This window comes from Mauremys mutica, chromosome 1 (genome assembly GCF_020497125.1).
Source record: "Mauremys mutica isolate MM-2020 ecotype Southern chromosome 1, ASM2049712v1, whole genome shotgun sequence".
NCBI lineage: Eukaryota > Metazoa > Chordata > Testudines > Geoemydidae > Mauremys > Mauremys mutica.
The window spans coordinates 329,029,872-329,049,931 of record NC_059072.1 but is presented as its reverse complement, the minus strand read 5'-3'; positions in this window follow the sequence as shown (position 1 = coordinate 329,049,931).

Here is a 20,060-nt window from a genome sequence, read left to right as displayed (position 1 = left end):
AGAAACACAATTCAGTCAAAGCAATCATAACAAATAATTCATACAGCTCTGCAGGGGAGAGCACTGAAGTACACTTTGTTCCATTTTCAGACCAAACTCATGGGGTTGTTCAGTCCCCTAGCACATGTTGGGCTGTCTTGTCTGCATGTATCTGAGCATTTGCCGAAACAGAATTTCAAAATAGTTATTAGAGAGAAATCAGTTTAGACCATAGCGAGGATGTTCTATTGGGCACATGCTGCAGGTTAAGTGAAATTGACAATAAAAGGGTTTTACTTTCCACCCATTTCAGTCATCGATACGCTCTCTGGCCTGAGCCAGAGAAGGCCATTTCCCTCCCCTAACAATGAGCCTGATCTTGCAAGCTGCCAAGCACCTCTCTTGGAAGATAGGGAAGAGATCAAGGGCATCATGCAGGATCAGGTCCAGTGTAATCCCTGGTGAGTCTGGGGCGAGGCCAGGGGAAGTTGCTTGTGTCTCTTGTATTTAGGGACTGGTTGGGGACCAGTATAGTCCCTAGTGCAAATGTAGGGCAGCCCTTATGGTTACCCTAACTCACACCTCTGCTTCAGTGGCCCTTCTGAACCATTGCAGGGGCATAGTGTCACCCGGGCATGATAATGCCTCAGCCATGCATCCTTCTATCTCCAGCCTGCCCCAGAACTTGCCCTGCACCAGGGAGGCACCTATGGGGGCAGCATAAAGCTGCCTGAGCCTGTTCTGTCCCTGCAGTAGAGGGATTATCCTAGCTCAGTAGCCCCTTTTGCACCACCCTACCAGGAACAACAGGGCCATCTGAGACAACTGTGCTCCTGGACCATATTGCCTGATTCTGCTCCTATTGAAGTCAATGGTCTTTTGATTTCAATAGGGCAGGACTGAGTCCTTAGAAATCTACTGGCTTTGTTTGTTTGGCTGTGTTGACATCAAGTGAATATCTTTAAACCAAGCACTCCAGTTGGCGATGGGCACCAGCATAAGAACCTGCACAGCTAGCAGACATTGCTTACCAGGCAGGGAATAATAAGCTGCACCTAGGTGAGCTGCATGAAACAATGGCAGCTCCACCGCATTCTCTCTGAACAGCTGTAAACCCCCAGGATTGCAGAAGCACTGTTTGTTTAAGGTTCCCTGTCATTATTATGGGGGTTTTATGAAAAGTGAATACAACAAACCACTGATGGCAGGTTACTTTCCACCACAGCTAGGTCACTAGTTTCACAGCAGCATTCAAATACCAGAGAAGGGTTATTGTTTTGGGACACCTAACATCCAACAAGAGAAATGAAGAGCTGCTCAGAGACACCAAGTGAAGAAAAAAGGCACAAAATACGTATTGGGAGTTTGCAGACTTTTGAGTGTCTCTCTCTTTCTATAAGTGAAGCAGTGAATTCATTTGCAGTGCCTAGTGCTTTGCTTCAGAGCCTTTGCATGCGAATGACAGTGATTTTCATGCTATCTTTGAATCACAATATGTCGAGGCTTTTATCATGTGAAAAATAAGGAAACCTCAAGCGCACACGGCAGTCAAGAGCCATATTAGCATCCACTGCATAGAAATGGTGCGGAGACACTGCACCTCACGCTGATCACACGCCCTCTGATTTGACACCAGTACAACTCCATTGACGTCATTGGACTTACTCCTGATTTACACCTGTGGGTGTGAGGTCAGAACCAGGCCCACAAAGTCCTTAATGTGGACTGCCATTAAGCTTAGTGATTTAATGTTTGTAAATGCTTTGAGGTCTTGGCTGAAAGTATCCAAAGTATCATCGAGCCCAAACCTAAAAGGTGTTAAGCACCTATCCTAAAGTGCTACTTCTCCCTCGATCTTAGGTTTTTATACTGCTACCTCTCTATGTGGTATCTGAACATTTTACACATGTAATCTATAGTGATAGCAAAGTCCCTACTGGACCTCATGGCAGCTCTGTCTCTTCTCCTTTTTCGGGTTACAGCTTTTGCTTGGATTAGAGTTATTTGATGCATTGATTTTTGGTTGGTTGGTTGGTTCTTTGAATAGTTTCAGGTCATTTGTTGGTTGGTATTGGTGTTTTCTATTTGTTGAGTTTCCTTTTTTGGAAGGGATGGGTAGAAAGGGTTCCTATTGTTGTGAGGGTCATTCTTGTTATGGTGGGAAAGCTTTATCACACAGGAAGGGGTTGCTGAGTGCCATGGACTCCAACCGAAGATCGAGGAGTCAGTGAGAATTGACGGTGCTCAGTAGCTTACAGGATGTGCTGAATTATTTATAGGATCTGGCCCCAAAATCCACTAGGGCCCAATGCTCCTCTTTCTAGTAAAGTCAATGACAAAACTGCATTGTGGGAGCAGAACTGAGCCCTTGCTGCGCACACACAGCACTCCATTGACTTCAGTGGATTCTCAGCACTTCTCCAGACTGGGTCCACTGTGAAAGAGAATGAAAAACTCCAGACTGTTTCAACTGCATCACAATATGCAAAATAAAATTCTGACTCTAGCAAACCTGGTCTGAGAGGGAAGTTGTTCTGTGGGGAAAAAGTCTTCTGCCATAGGAGGGTACCACTTTGCAGACAGGGCAGAATAAACACTCATCTTTTTAGTATGATGCTGTTCACTACAGTTACATAAAATAGGGGGTTGGAGAGCCCTAAAAAGAACTTAGTAGTAACTCTTCAAAGAGGGAGCATTTTGCTGCTCATGCAAGAAAAGTTCCCAAAATTTAGATCTGACCTTTAAATATCTTTGAATAATATTATTATGCATAAACTTTCATTCTCTGCTACACTTTATAGTTCAGCAACTGCTTGCTTTTGACAGAATACATTCCCTTTTCAGCACAGTTTCTGCAGCTTGAACATTCAGTGGCATAACATTTATAAAAAGTTTTTTAACATTATTGTAATGAAAGTATGAATGCCAGAATCATGATGAGATTAATTAATTAACATTTGCAAAGAGTTTTGAAGATGAAAATCTCTATACGAGGTCTGAGCTGAGTACTATGATTTCACATTCAACTACGGTTCAATCCTATATCTTTACAGATTAATTTAACTCTGCCTATTCTCCAAACAGGCTCTGATTCAGGAAACCACTTAACAATATGTTTGAATTCAACCCTATTCAGGAAAGCAATCATGCATGTGCTTAAAAGCTGTCCTGATTGTGATGGTTTCCTGAACTGGGGCCATTCAGAGTACAGGAGAAGGAACGATGTGCAGAATTGCACTTCATAACAAAAGCCAATGTGAACACATAACAACAGAGCTTTACAAACGCCATTTACTCATTTTGTTTCATAACAGAATATAAAGTTCTGCTCTTAATCTGTAAGGCCCTTAATGAAACAGGTGAGCTATTTCAGATAGTCTCATCATCTGTGACCCTCCAAGACAACTATGCTGCACAGGAACAATGCAGCTGGGGAAACCCAGGCAGAGACTTTCAGGCACCGAAAGCAGTGTATTCTTAGTGGTGGCATCCAAACACTAGAATTCTTTGCCATCCGAGATCAGACAGTGCTTAGATTTTTGCAGTGTTGTTGTAGCCATGTTGTCTGCAGGATATGATAGAGACAAAGTAGGGAGGTAGTATCCTTTGTTGGACCAACTTCTGTTGGTGGAAGGTACAAGTCTTCGAGCTACACAGCACTTTTCTTCAGGTCTGGGGAAGGAAGCAGAGTGTCTGAGCTAGAAACAAGTGGGGACAGATTGCTCAGCAGAAGGGAAAACATGTTGGAGATGGTCACCTGAAATGAAGTGGGCAGCCGGGGGTTAGATTGTATGCATAAAGGGGTTGAAATAGGCAATAAAGGGTAGAAGGCAGTGTGGTGTGCCACAAATTGTTGTAATGAGCCATAAAACCAGTGTCCCTGTTAAGTCCATGGCTTTTGATATCTAGCAAAATTATGAATTTAAGTTACCAGGCTTGGTTCAAACCATGTCCCAACCTTGCCAAGCTCATGATCAGATGGAAGCTCCCTACAGACCAGAACACACCAACTCAAAGTGGTATCAGACCCTACCAGAACAACAGACGCAAAACCTGCAGACAGATTTCCACTGCCACTATGATCAATACTCCCACAACACACCTTTCAAGGTCCATGGGTCCTACACATGCTTATCACAACAGGTGATCCTCATCCCATCAAATGGCCAAATAAAAACTCCATGGATGAAACCAGACAATTACTGCACTTTCAAATGGCCTCACACAGAAAAATGATAAGACAAAAACACCATATCTCACCCAGGTGAACACTTTTCACAAAGTGTTCACTCCATATCTAATCTTTCAATACTTGTCCTCAAGGGAAACCTGCACAACACCTTCAAAAGGCAAGACTGACAACTTAAATTCATAAATCTGCTAGACACCAAAAGCTGCAGACTACTTCCAACATGTGTTACCCCTTCTGATTAACAATCTGTCACAACTTGTATTTAGCTCAGACACTCTACTTCCTTCCACACACATGCAGAAGAGCTCTGTGTAGCTGAAAAGCTTGTACCTTCTGTGTCAGGGCTTCACTCACCATGCTGACGCCTGCTGCTGGCCATTTTAGGGATTAGCTCTGCTGGACAGTATGGTCTCTCTCAATGGTGCCTCGCCCACTATCACCTCCACTCTCTGGGACCAGAACGTTCTCTTCATGACACGGCCCTCTGGCTGTGTCACCATCTGTGCTCCCCACTTCTGGGGGTTTATTACAGCTTCCAACTGCACAGCCATTTCCCCAGTGGTGAGTGGGGTGGACCTGGCCTGCCCACTATTGCAGGTCCTGGCCCAGGGACCCTCTGAACCACAATCACTTACTGTGTTCCTATGCCATGACTACTGCTGCATTTACCTGAGCCACTTCCCCGTGGTCACAGCACCCTACTCAGTCCCCGCAGCTCATCTGGAGCTCTTTCTCTACTCCCCAGGTCCCTGCCTGCACAGCTCTGTCTCAGGGTACGTCTACACTACGGGACTATTCCGAATTTGCATAAACCGGTTTTGTAAAACAGATTTTATAAAATCGAGTGCGCGCGGCCACACTAAACACATTAAATCGGTGGTGTGCGTCCATGGTCCGAGGCTAGCGTCGATTTCTGGAGCGTTGCACTGTGGGTAGCTATTCCCTAGCTATCCCATAGTTCCCGCAGCCTCCCCCGCCCCTTGGAACTTCCGGGTTGAGATCCCAGTGCCTGATGGGGCAAAAATCATTGTCGCGGGTGGTTCTGGGTAAATGTCGTCAGTCACTCCTTCGTCTGGGAAAGCAACGGCAGACAAGCATTTCGCGCCTTTTTCCCCTGGATTGCCCTGGCAGATGCCATAGCATGGCAATCATGGAGCTTTTTTTGCCGTTTGTGACTCTCACCGTATGTGTACTAGATGCCGCTCACAGAGGCGATTCAGCAGCGCTACACAGAAGCATGCTTTTGCTTTTGCATGACAGCAGAGATGGTTACTAGCCATATTGCACCATCCAAACCCTTCCATAAATTGGAACTGAGGATGATCATGGCTACCAGTCCTTTTGTACCATTTGCTGCTAGTGCCCCTGGTCAATCAGCCAGGGGCGCAAAAGCCAAGAGTGGTTACTAGCCATATTGTACCTTCCATCGTTTTGTACCATTGGCTGCTGTCATAAGTGCCCCTGGCCGATCAGCCAGGGGCGCAAAAGCAAAAATTGGGAATGACTCCCTGAGTCAATCCCTCCTTTTTGGTATAAAAAAATAGAATCAGTGCTGCCTAATATAGGCAAGTGTGCTAGAGAACCACCTGCTCTGTGTCAGAGCCCGCAGAAATTATTATCTGTATGCTATTCACAGGGGGTGCTCCTGTAACAACCCCACCTGTTGATTCCGTTCTTCCCCCAGCCTTTCTTGGCTACCGTAGCATTGTCCCCCCACTTGTGTGATGAATTAATAAAGAATGCAGGAATAAGACACACTGACTTGTTAGTGAGAAATGAGTGGAAGGCAGCCTCCAGCTGCTATGATAGTCCAGACAGGACATTAAGCAGTGTGTAGGAGAGAAGCCCAGCATCCCACTGCTAGTCCAGGGGCAACTGAATCTTTTCTTTACACATGAAGGGTGGGGGCTGATGGAGCTCAGCCCCCTGTTGCTATGATGAGGATGGTTACCAGCCATATTGCACCATCCATCCACCAGAAAAAATTAGGGCCAATAGGCTGATGACGAGGACGGTTACCAGTCCTTTTGTACCATCAGCTGAGGCTGATGATGAGGATGGATTTCCATCTTTTTGCACGATCAGCTTATGCTGATGATGAGGATGGATTTCCATCGTATTGTACCATCAGCCGCCCATGACGGGGGGGGAGCAAGGATGTTGGTGTTGAGTGCTGCACTATCGCGTCTATCTGCAGCATTCAGTAAAGATAGGGTGACATGTAAAAGAGTCAGAGGATTGTTTTACCTTTCGCTTCTGGGGGTGGGTGGGTGGGTGAGTAGATTGCCGAGCTATGCCCTGACCCGCAGACACTGTGTTTGACCCTAGAAGCATTTGGAGCTCAGCCAAGAATGCAAATAATTTTAGGAGGCTGCAGGAACTGTGGGATAGCTTCAGTCCTCCAGTCCATGCGCATCCATTTGATTCTTTGGCTTTCCGTTACGCTTGTCACGCTGCAGTGCGCTGAGTCCCTGCTCTGGCGTCTGTCTGGAGATTTTTAAAAAAGGATTCTGAATTTCATCTTCTGTAACGGAGCGCTGATAGAACGGATAGAACGGATTTGCCTGCCCTTACAGCGATCACATCCGCATGGTCCATGCGGGAGCTCTTTTTTTTATTTTGATTTCGGACTGCATCGCCACCCGTGCTGATCGGAGCTCCACGCTGGGCAAACAGGAAATATTCAAAAGTTCGCGGGGCTTTTCCTGTTTACCTGACCACTGCATCCGAGTTCAGATTGCGGTCCAGAGCGGTCACTGGTGCACTGTGGGATAGCTCCCGGAGGCCAATACCGTCGATCAGCGTCCACACTAACCCTAATCCGATATGTTAATACCGATACTAGCGTTACTCCTCTCGTTAGGGAGGAGTACAGAAACCGGTTTAAAGAGCCATTAAAATCGATATAAGGTGCCTCCTAGTGTGGACGGTTTTGGCGTTAAATCGGTTTTATGCTCCTAAAACCGATTTAAACGCCTAGTGTAGACCAGGCCTCAGGTGCTACAGGGTTGCAGCCTACTAGAGACACAATCTTCTCTCCTCGAGCTCCCAGCAGCCACTGACCCTGATCTGCCCTGCGGCTTTTCTTATATTGGCCTGCTGGGGCTGGATTTGCTCACAGTCTCTCTCCTATTGACCCCCTCCCATGCAGCCACCCCTAGAGCTCTGTTAACCCCTTACATGCCAGTGTGCGGTGGACGCCCCATCAGACCTGCTACCGACAGAAGTTGGGCCAATAAAAGATATTACCTCACTTACCTTGTCTCTCTCATAATACTTAGATCTGTAAGGAGGATATACCTTTTTGAGACGTCCCAGCTACATCTGAGTTAGTTAACAGAAGCCTCTAAATGAAGATTACAATATTTCTATCTGTTCTAAAGCTTTCAGAGGACTCCTTGCCCCTTGGGCAGTACCTGAGAAGGTACAAACCCAGGCATTCTGAGTCAGATCATCTCCCTCAACCTTTCCTATCCTTCACCTCACTAGTAGAGTCTAGAGGAGCTGTGCATTTCCCCATATTTTATGCCCTGTTTCATCGGCTCCATCGTGTTGGAAGAGGTAGTAATGACAACAGCCATTTGCTCTGTTGAGCTATGTGAAGCACTCCCTGCAGACAATGAGCACATTGCTCTGCTCATCAGTCCACTCCAAGGACAGGAAGGGAGAAATAGAGACAAGAATGGAACCCTGGTCTCCCTCATGCCTGGGCAGATCACAACTAGCAAGGCTCCAGTCCAGTCATCTGTCTGCCATTTGCCCCCCATCTCTGAAGACATAACATATGAGAAGTCATGTGAGACTTTCAAATCTGCCTCAAGTATTTAGATGCCTAATTCCCATTAATTTGCCTGGGCACTGGGTGTCCAAATCCTTTAGTTGGCTTTCAAAAGTTCAGGCTTGTTTTTAAAATATGAAGTGCCATAAGCTGCCTGACTGTTATCAAAGCATAGGCTATGTCTACACTTAAACCACTACAGCAACACAGCTGCTGTGCTGCAATTGTGCCACTGTAGCACTTCAGTGTAAACACTTACTACAGTGATGAAAGGGGTTCTCCCATTGGTGTAAGTAATCCACCTCCCCAAAAGGCAGTAGCTAGGCTGACAGAAGAATTCTTCCTTCAACCTACCATTGTCTACACTGGAGAAATAGGTTGGCTTAAGTACCTCTCTCACAAGTATGGGTTTTTTACATCCCTAAGAGATATAGCTATGCCAATGTCGCTTTTTAGTGTAGACCAGACCTTAGAAACCCTTCCTTATTCACCACAGCAAACAGGAAACCAACATTAAATTATCTGAGAAAATTTTAGTATACTTTTTGATGTTCCTTTTATTTAATTGCTTGCTTTAAAGAACCATTCAAGGAAATGCTTTATTTACCAGAACCATAATTGAAGTGAGACATTGTTGGAGTCTAATAGCATCCAATCAACAATGATCTTGTTTCAGTTGATTCTTTATCATTCTAACACTGTTCTTATCCTTTAGAAGAACCCAGTTGCTTAAAATTATGCACAACAAACCACTTAAACCTGCAGGAATTGGATGGTGATTTGATTCCCAAAAGAGTCCAAAAGAATCCAATATTCTTTTACATGATTTCTGATGCTGTATATTAAACACTGAATCCTTTTCTTACCATAGTTCTCTTACAAGTAGGTTCTCATTCATGGCTGGTCACCTCTGTGCAATAGAAGATGTGGAGATACAAGTGTGAATAAAAGAAAGCAATCTCATACTGATATAAGAGGTAAATACTATTACTGATTTTTCACCAATACAATAATCATATTTATATCTCTTCTAGTGGTTGGCCTTGCAGAATTTTCTGGGACCCAGGGATTGCCCTTTCACCTGTGACAGCTAGAGGTGAACAAAAGGGCAACATTTTGTTTGGGATAAATTCAGTGAAATTTAAAAAATCATTTTGCTTATCTGAATTTCTTGTATGCTTATTTTGGGCATATCCGAATTGCATGTCTTTAATGGAGAAACTATATAGCCAGATACGTGAAAACATTCTTTTTTTGCAATTTGTGAATGCTAAATTCAAAATGACCAAATTTTGTCAGAATTCAATTTCTTTTCTTCTGGGAATTTTTACTCTGTTCTAGGTATTATTTGAAAACTCAAATATATATAAAATTATATATATAGGGAACATTATTGGGGATGTTTAACCTTTGATTCTGATAAAACCCCAAACAAAAAGAGTAACTGGGTGGAATCTGCTTCGTTTGGTGTTTCACAGTGTCTAGCTCGGCACAGGCTGCAGGATCTACTCCCAGGAACCTTATTTTCCCAACTCGGGGGTGCAGCATATCTCTTGCATCGAAATAGTTGCCTGACTGTCTTCATTCCTGTGCTTCATCTTGTGCAGTTGGCATATGCCATATTAATCTTGGCCATGCGGAGATGGGAATGTGGGCCAACACACCCATCTCTTCTTGTGGTGGAAAGGAAAGCTTTGGGGGTATTCAGTGGGTTGAAGAAAGAGAACACTATGATGTTCAGTGATCACTCAGCGCTCATGGCTGTGCAAGAAAAGAGCTTGACAGGACCCCACCGAGGCTGTCTGTCTGGGAAGTTCAGTCTTTAAAGGAACAGCCTCTAATACCACAAACACTATTTGAGGTGGGGTTTTAATGCTGGCTCCACAGCTGACAATATACTGATTAAATACACTGGTCCAATTTTCCCTCTGAGTGACACTGGGGCAAACCCATTGACATTAGAGGAGAATCCCTCCTCTTCCATGATTGGAAAATCAAAATCATCACACAAGATAGATGCCTAATGCTCCCCACATGCCTGGATGCCAAAGTTCTTGTTGAGGGCCAACTTGTAACGCTTTGCCATGACCCTGAGCATTCACCTGTGAGGGGAGGGTATTGATTTCCAGTTGGATTGTTTGCTTTTCCAACCTGGCCCTACATTTTGCTGGCATAAATATTGTGTCAAAATCTGACATTTATCTTCTGTTTGTTCTCAGACAAAGCTGTGTTACAGCATTAAATTTTGTATTCCACTTGGTTAGAACAGCAGGCACCAACTTCTATGTGATGCATATACTGTAATGGGAGCTCCTCTGAGACAGTGCAATCCAAGCAATGTCACATCACACACCTTTAGTTGTAATTCCATGCTGCAGTGACAGGGCTAAGACCGAGAAGAGACTACCAAGTCTATTAAGAGGAGGAGTTGAATTTTCTTTTGAAAGTCTCTATTTGTAATTCTATAAACAAACTGTTGTTGCAAAAGAGAAACAGGAATGTCTAAAGGCTTTGTCTTTTGATAGTTTTAATCTTTCTAATTTTGGGATTTGGCATAAATGCAGAAAAGCAATGTATCATGTTAATGAAATAGAAACATAAGATTTACTCTGATGAAACTTGACATCAAGACAAATTAAAAAAAAAGCCTTGATATCAGTGAATTAGTTCAAAACCCAGTGGCAGCACAGGCAGGTTGGTGTGTCTTAGCTAAAATGACTGGGCTAGTATACTGAGCTGAACTGTGAACTTTAAAAACCAAAACACACAGCTGGGCTCTTGAAAATCTTTAGCAAAGGAGGAGAAACACTATTTTAGGTTAGACCTAAGCACACTGACCAGCGTTGCTTGTGATTCCTCCAGTGCTTAGATACTTCAATAGGAGGCACTCTGTAAACCAACAAAGTTTGGAGAAGTAGGTTAAATATACATGTACATTGGGGTCAGTCTTTCATGATCAGGGTAAAGAATTTGATGAACTATCATTTTTTTCTTCTCTATCTAACTTGTTTTTTGGCTTCTGTGTTTCTCATGGTCCCATGATCCCAAATATTGGTGAGGAATATCCTTTGAGTTCTGATGAAGTTAGACTACAATCTTTAAAGAAAGCATTTGACACTGACAGATGTAGGCCATTCCCGCAGTTCCCAATTTGTACTTTTGTTTGATTGCAATAATATGTCCATTTTTAAACTGATGGTTTTGTGCAGATTCCTTTTGTTTACGTTCTTAGTTGTCCATTCCTACATGGCCTTGGTCTTCTACAACATGCCCTAATATGCATGCAATATTTTTGTTCTAGATTCTCTTTGTAACACTAATAATGGGAACTTTGCTCTTCTAGAATGTCTATGTTTAAATCATTGTTAAAATCCCTTTAATAATAAGTAGCACTTCTCAAACTTCCAAAATGAGTTACTGTTGTTCAGCAGCAAAGTTTCCCAAACTGTGGGTCATGATCCCCAGATGATGGATCATTTTGACTTTTGGAGGATAGTGGTAGAAATGTTTGAGTTCCTATAAATAAAATATTTGTGTTCTGTGTCTATAAGAAACAGAAACCCATCACCTACTTAAGCACATATATGTCTTATATGTTCTTCAAGACAGGCAAGTGATATAGTCATCTATGACCTGGCTTTAAGAAATGCATTCTTAGAGTTTAAGGCCAGAAGAAACTATTAGTTCCTCTTGTACTAGCTGTCCACAGATCCCACTGAAATCAATGCTAGATTAATAACCACAACTCCTACCACTTCAGTCCCACAACTCATTTTTGTAAGGACGTCTTTATTTTGTTAACTGCAAAAGTACCAACCACATTATTATTAGGGAGACTTACAACCGCCACAAAACCCCCAAACTAAATAGCAATTCACAGCATAAGAAGAAAAAAATACTGAATTTTGGTTTCCCTTTTTGGGATAAACCAATCAATCTTGCCCTTAGTACTATGGACCTTGCTAGTTTGGGAAGATAAACTTTGTATCTATGTAACTATATATCCCCATTCCAGCTTTGCTGAATGAATTATTTTTAATTATTTATAATACATTAGTGACTAACTGTCCCAGATCAGGACCTCATTGGGCTGGGTGCTGTACAGACACACACTAAGAGCCAATCCCTGCTCTAAAGAGCTTATAGCCTAAATAGAGAGGCCAGACAAAGAAAGGATTATTATCCACATTCTTTCAGATGGAGAACTGAGACACAGAGAGATTCAGTGACTTTTCCAAACTCACACAGGAAGTTTGGGGCCAGAGGCAAAAATTGGACCCAGTTCTCCTGAATCCCAGTCCAGAGCCTTAATCATAAGAGCAAACTTCCTCATTGTGGCCGAATTTTTTTAAATTTATTCTCGTAGATAAATACAAGAACACATTAAGGATTTGGACAATCAAAAAAGTGGTCATAATAGGGAAAAAAGGGGAATCTTTGACATAATTTAAAACAAAAATACAATGAGGTGAATCTAGGCCTGATGTGTGTAAGCACAGCTCTCAGGGTATGTCTACACTACAAGAGTAGTTTGATTTAACTTAGGTCGAATTTGTGGATTCGACCTTATGAAGTCGAATTTGTGTATCCACACTAAGGACACTAATTCGACTTTGTGAGTCCACACTAACGGGGCAAGCGTCGACATTGGAAGCGGTGCATTCTGGGCAGCTATCCCACAGTTCCCGCAGTCCCCGCTTCCCATTGGAATGCTGGGTAGAGCCCCCAATGCCTTCTGGGGGAAAAATGTGTCGAGGGTGGTTTTGGGTAACTGTCGTCATTCAACCGTCACTCCCGCCCTCTCTCCTTGAAAGCGCCGGCGGGAACTCTGTTCGCGCACTTTTCTGGTCAGTGACAGCGCGGACGCCACAGCACTGCGAGCATGGAGCCCGCTGCGATCATCGCTGCACTTATGGCCGTTGTCAACTCCTCACACCTTATCGAACACCTCTTCCACAGTCAGCTGCTGAGAAATCGGGCGAGGAGGCTCCGGCAGCGCGGTGAGGACGTGAAGTGTGAGAGTGGCACAGACCTCTCACAAAGCACGGTACGCTGCGCCGTGGAGATTATGGTGGCAATGGGTCACGTTCATGCTATGGGACGGCGATTCTGGGCCCGGGAAACAAGCACGGACTGGTGGGACCGCATAGTGCTGCAGGTCTGGGATGAATCACAGTGGCTGCGAAACTTCAGGATGCGTAAGGGCACTTTCCTTGAACTGTGTGACTTGCTGGCCCCTGCCCTGAAGCGCCAGGACACCCGGATGCGAGCAGCCCTGAGTGTGCAGAAGCGAGTGGCCATAGCCCTCTGGAAACTTGCAACGCCAGACAGCTACCGGTCAGTAGCGAACCACTTTGGCGTGGGCAAATCTACCGTGGGGGTTGCTGTGATGCAAGTAGCCCACGCAATCGTTGACCTACTGCTCTCAAAGGTGGTGACCCTGGGAAACGTCCAGGTCGTCATAGATGGCTTCGCCGCAATGGGATTCCCAAACTGCGGTGGGGCTATAGATGGCACTCACATCCCTATCCTGGGACCGGCCCACCAGGCCAGCCAGTATGTTAACCGAAAGGGCTACTTTTCAATGGTGCTGCAAGCACTGGTGGACCATAGGGGACGTTTTACCAACATCTACGTCGGGTGGCCGGGCAAGGTTCATGACGCGCGTGTGTTCAGGAACTCTGGTCTGTTTAGACACCTGCAGGAAGGTAGTTTCTTCCCGGACCACAAAGTAAGTGTTGGGGATGTGGAGATGCCTACAGTGATCCTCGGGGACCCAGCCTACCCGCTAATGCCCTGGCTCATGAAGCCCTATACAGGCGCCCTGGACAGTGACAAGGAGCTCTTCAACTACCGGCTGAGCAAGTGCAGAATGGTGGTGGAGTGTGCTTTCGAACGTCTCAAGGGGAGATGGAGGAGCTTACTGACTCGCTCGGATCTCAGCGAAACCAATATCCCCATTGTTATTGCAGCTTGCTGTGTGCTCCACAATCTCTGTGAGAGCAAGGGGGAGACCTTTATGGCGGGATGGGAGGTTGAGGCAAATCGCATGGCTGCTGATTACGCTCAGCCAGACACCCGTGCGATTAGAAGAGCCCAGCGGGAAGCGCTGTGCATCCGGGAGGCTTTGAAAGCTAGGTTCCTCAGAGAGCAGGGTAACCTATGACTGTCCAGTCTCTTTACAGAGAAGCTGAACCTGCCCCTGTTTCAGTTACTATTGACTTTTTTCAGCGGTTACATACCCCGTTCACCAGGTTTCCCCCCTTCCAACAGACGTTTAAAAATAAAGTTATTGGAACATTTTTAATTAACAAAGTTTTCTTTACTAACGAATTCTTGTTCAAGGGTTCCAACAGGGACGCAGACTGTGGTGGGTATGGTGTGCAGTGATGTACAGACCGCTTCTACACTCGAGGACTGACAGGCTCCTGCTCCTACAGCGGTCTCTGGGGGGAGGATGGTTACCGGAGGGTGTGCAGGAAGGGGTGGGTTTGCAGGAAGGGGTGAGGGGTGTGTGGGAAGGGTGAGTAGGTGTGGGGGGATGATGGCTCTGGCTGGGGCTCAGGGCATCGGAGAGGTTCATGGCTAGGGTGGAAGGGCATGGTAAGGGCAGCCTGCCTTGCCATTTGTGGATGCCAGGCGCTCGGACCCTGGGGCAACATACACCTCCCAGACTGACCTGGGGCAGCAGACACCTCGCAGAGTGACCCGGGTGCCTAGTGACTGCACTCTGTGTGTGACCTGCTGTTGATCCTGCCCCCATGTCTGTACCCTGTTAATGGTGGCTGTCCTATGCAATTAACAAACCCCTCCCCCGCCCCTTCACACAAAGTCTTCTGCAAAAAAACATGACGGAAACAGTAATGAACAGCAAACTATTTTTAATACTCAACTACACAGTTGGGGGATGAAACTGGGATTTGGGATCGGGTGAGCCAGGAAGGCAAGCAATTCTCATACTTTAGGGAATGAGAGCTGTTTGGTACATGAGCGCTCTGCTGGGGTGGAGTGACAGTTTTCACGGCCCCTAGCACCCCTCCTTCTTGTGATTTTGGGTGAGGGGGGGACAGAACTTTGTGGCGGGGGAGGGCGGTTGCAGATACAGTTCAGGGGGGCTCTCTGCTCCTGCCTGCAGTCCTGCAGAACAAGGCGCCGGAGCGTGTCCGTTTGCTCCCTCATTAGTCCAAGCAGCGTTTGAGTCGCCTGCTGGTCTTCCTGCCGCCACCTGTCCTCCCGTTCGCTGTGTGAGCGCTGCTGCTGAGAGAGGGTCTCCCTCCACTGGCTCTGCTGGGCCGCCTCGGCTCTGGAGCAGGCCATCAGTTCAGCGAACATCTCGTCCCAAGTCTTTTTCTTTCGCCGCCTGATCTGTGCCAGCCTCTGTGAGGGGGATGCCGGGGCAGTTCGGGAAAGAGCCGCAGCTGTGTGATGGGAAAAAGGAAGTGATTTCCTTCCAAAGATACATGTTTGCGAACACGGAACACAGTCTACTCAGTTTCTGTGAACAAGACCATACAGGGCACCTAATCTCATGTGCTCTCAGGACAAGTTCGAATTTTCGGCATTCGCTTTCATTGCCTGGGGTCTTGCACTGGAGATCGGACAAGCGGGGCAGGACAGCAGAATCCGTGTAGCAGCCAGGCCTGGTAAGCCGTAAACTTTAGGCTGCTTAACAGTTAATGGATAGCAGTGCCCTCCTGCTGCAGGCAATCTGGAAAGCATAAAGTCTGACCCTGTTCCAGCCCCTCGCGGCTGTCCCCGGGAAAGATCCCTGTATGCTTTTCCTCTGCAGCCTACAACACGTGGCTGTTAAACGACGGTCATTGTTATGCAAAGGAAAAGTCAAGCATTCACAATAGTAACATTAAAGTAATTCCCCTAATTAGATGCAGCAGTCGCCGAGCGAGATCACCCTGAGGCGGGTCTCCAGGACAAACAGAGAGCGAATGCTGCGTGAATCCCTGCACAGACCAGGGCCCTATGCTGCCATGCTGGTCGAGGCGATGCTCCCATTATATCTCCTGATGGCCTGGCGCGGAAGAGTGTGCTTCCACGGAGCACCCAACAAGGCACCTCTCCCCAGGAACCTCCTGTGGAGGCTTTTTGAGTACCTCTCAGAGAGCTTCGTTGAACTGTCCCAAGAGGATTTTTGTTCGATCCCTATATGCATTGACCTTCTTTTTATATAGTTTTTATTCCTGTTTTGTTAAAAAATAAATGTTTACATGTTTATAGCACTTACCGACTGATCCTTCCCCTGATTCGGAGTCCGGGTTAACGGCCGGGGAGGGTTGGTAGGGGATCTCTGTGAGGGTGATAAAGAGATCCTGGCTGTCGGGGAAAGCAGTATTGTAACCGCTGTCGCCTGCCTCATCCTCCACAAACCCTTCCTCATCTTCCCCATCGGCGAACATCGCCGAGAAACTGCCCGTCGACACTATCCTATCCTCAGAGTCCACGGTCACTGGTGGGGCAGTGGTGGCAGACCCACCGAGAATGGCATGCAGTGCCTCGTAGAAGCGGGATGTCTGGGGCTGGGCTCCGGAGCGTCCGTTTGCCGCTTTGATTTTTTGGTAGCCTTGTCTCAGGTCCTTGATTTTCACGCGGCACTGCATTGCATCCCGGCTGTATCCTCTCAGTGCCATGGCTTTGGAGACCTTCTCGTAGGTCTTTGCATTCCGTTTTTTGGAGCGCAGCTCCGAAAGCACAGACTCATCGCCCCACACAGCGATCAGATCCAAGACTTCCCGGTCAGTCCATGCTGGGGCCCTCTTTCTACTCTGAGATTGCATGGACTCCTCTGCTGGAGAGCTCTGCATCGCTGCCAGTGCTGCTGAGCTCGCCACGACGTCCACACAGGAAATGAGATTCAAAATGGCCAGACAGGAAAAGGAATTCAAATTTTCCCGGTGCTTTTCCTGTGTGGCTGATCTGAACATCTGAGCTTGGACTGCTGTCCAGAGCGTCAACAGAGTGGTGCAGTGTGGGATAGCTCCCGGAGCTAGTAAGTTCGATTTGTATCCACACCTAGCCTAATTCGACATAGCCATGTCGAATTTAGCGCTACTCCCCTCGTCGGGGTGGAGTACCGAATTCGAACTAAAGAGCCCTCTAGGTCGAATTAAATGGCTTCCTGGTGTGGACGGGTGCACGGTTAATTCGAATTAACGCTGCTAAATTCGAATTAAAGTCCTAGTGTGGACCAGGCCTCAGTTAAGTCAGTTGGAGCCATACCGATATACACAGGGTTGTATTTGACCTATTACTCCTCCATCCCTAATGTCTGTGATTCTCAAAAGAATATTTGAGTTCCTTGTTGTCATAGCTATGGTTAAACAATAGTTAGTGAAGTTCTATTATACACTCAGTTTGAATAACCTCACTCTACCGCTGCATATAGTATTATATTTCCACTTAATAACCAGGCAGAAGTTTTTCTCTTTTACTTCCAAAGGCATAAACATTTTAGCAAAGGGCAAACAGATTAGACTGAATTTGAAAAATCTGCAAAAATAATACAGTAGCATTTTATTTGGTCTAAGGAATATGCCGTGAGGCACTAAGCTTTTTGTTCTATATGGTAGTTCTGGGAAGAAGAAGAAGAATGACTTATCATACATGGGTTATTCTACCAGCCCATTATTTCAGGCTCTCTGTGCACTCTTTTGAAGGCTGAACTTCTTGATTAATTGGGGGTGAAGCAGATGTCCAGTTGGATTCAAAGTCCACAGATAAAGGAAATCAGAAGCAACATATCTGAGACTCTGGTTCCTAGGTGTGTCTGCTGTTTTTCTCCCTACCTGAAGCCTGTGGAGGCTTCAGGAAATAATCAGCATGCTGCTGATCAGCTCTCTGCTCAGCTTGCCAGTCTCACAGAATTTGACCTTGACAGAGAGAAAGGGGAAACTAAAAATTATGCCAGTTGCTGAACTTGGGCTGATAGGACTCAAAAGGGAAAGGAGCGAGAGAGCCAGGAGTATGTGGAACGGGCAGCATGGCTGGAACCTGGAAAGGGGATAGAGGCCAAAAGTCAACACAAACCAGCTATTTAAAAAAAACAACCTGAAGCCAACTGCTTTTATTTAATGGGTAACAACCAATGGAAAAGGAATATGCGTATGAAAATCATCTGGACTGTCTGCTGGTGATGATCAAGAAAATAAATCTACACGAGCTGAAAAAAGAAAGTGCTTGGGAAATGGATCTGTTAAATGAATGGAATGTTTGGAAAAAATGTAATGAGACATTTTCTATAGTACAACATGGAACAAGGATAATATAATGAACATCAGGATACCAAACCTAATTGAAATTCAGCTCATGCTCCTGAGTCATTTAGTCTGTTGTCCTTTTGAGCTGTCACTTGTACAAAGCCATCTAAACTGAACTCATTTGATAGCTTACTTACCTCATTCATCTTTCTTTGGGAACCATTCCTGTCTTCAGGAATGCTCATAATAGAAGAGAAGAAAGGAGATGCAATTATAAATAAAATGCCAATGAGAGAGGATTCTAGGGTTAGCCATGAGTTGAAACTTGGAGAACTTTATTCCAATTACAGTAATTGTGTGCACCACATATCTCTGGTATTCAAGTCAGAGTTTAAATGAAAAAAAATTGACAAAATAGCTCTCCACTATTTAAATTCAATGAAGGAATTTAAGGATACTTACAGCTTGAGAATTATGACACATTTCTAAAGGAAGGATTGTCTTGAGGGTAAAGCACTGGATTGGGATTCATGAGGCCTGGTTCAAATTCTGGCTCTATCATAGACTTCTTGTGTGAACCTAGGCAAATTGCTTAATCTTTATGCGCCTCAGTTCCCCCTCCAGAAAATAGGGATTATGTTATTTCCTTCTGTCTGTCTTATCTATTAGAGGATGAACATTCTAAGGTAGGGACCGTCTCTTACTATGTGTTTATACAGTGCTTAGCACAATGGGAACCTGATCTCAGTTAGAGGGTCTTGGTGATACTATATTACACACAATAAATAATAATAGTACATAGAACTGGAGTGTATAGTGAGAAAGGAACTAAAGAAGCCTTTGAAAAGCATAAGGAGAGTGTAAAACAGGAAGACCTTGCCAAGGAGGCAGACAAATAGATCTAGCTACATATCTGTCTGCCTGAATGTATATCTATTGACCTTTCTGTCAGTCTACTTTTCTGTTACAATACTGGGTGCTTTACAAATGTATCTCATTTTCCAAGTAGTATTTTGTTATTCTTCAAGATTTCTTTTCTTGTCAATCACCTACACTCCTACAGACAATCAAAACATTTTAGTAAAGTTTCCCTTGTCATCTAGGTTAGATATATTCTTCCTTCCAGCATTTAGAGAATGTTTTAATAGAACGCTGTGTGTGTTAAAGTTATATGAAGCACTCAACCTGTATATCATTCTCAGTGGGGTGTCAATGCAGCAAAACACTGGCAAATCAGTTACTTCAATGCCTTGAGCAATGGAATATTTCAAAAGGGAGTTAAAAACAGGATTGATTGTGGGCACAAAACTAGAGGCTGGGTTGGAGCCCCTTTTAAAAATAGGTCCCATTGGTGTAATTAAGGATGACTCCAGACTTAATGAGATATTGAGCTTCTTTAGAAAATCCATCTTCAACAAAAATATCATTTTGGACAATATGGAAGTAATGAAGTAACCTTGTTCACAAACCCTCTGATGTCAACTCTCACAATATTATCACAAGTCTTGTGATACTTGGTGGCTTTCTTAAATCCCCCAGCCCCTGGAGTCATGTGATTACTTGAGACTCTCAGCTTTCATTTTTTTAAAAAAGGTAGAGCTCCTAGGCAGGAACACAAATAACAATAACATCTCAAAAAGCAAATGAGAACCCCAAAGGTATAATTTTTTATATCTCATGATTTTAAGTAAATCTTAATTTTTTGGGACCCTGACTCAATATTTTGGCAAAAAAAACAGGAGTACTTGTGGCACCTTAAAGACTAACAAATTTATTTTAGCATGAGCTTTCGTGAGCTAAAGCTCACTTCTTCGGATGAAGAAGTGAGCTTTAGCTCACGAAAGCTCATGCTAAAATAAATTTGTTAGTCTTTAAGGTGCCACAAGTACTCCTGTTTTTTTTG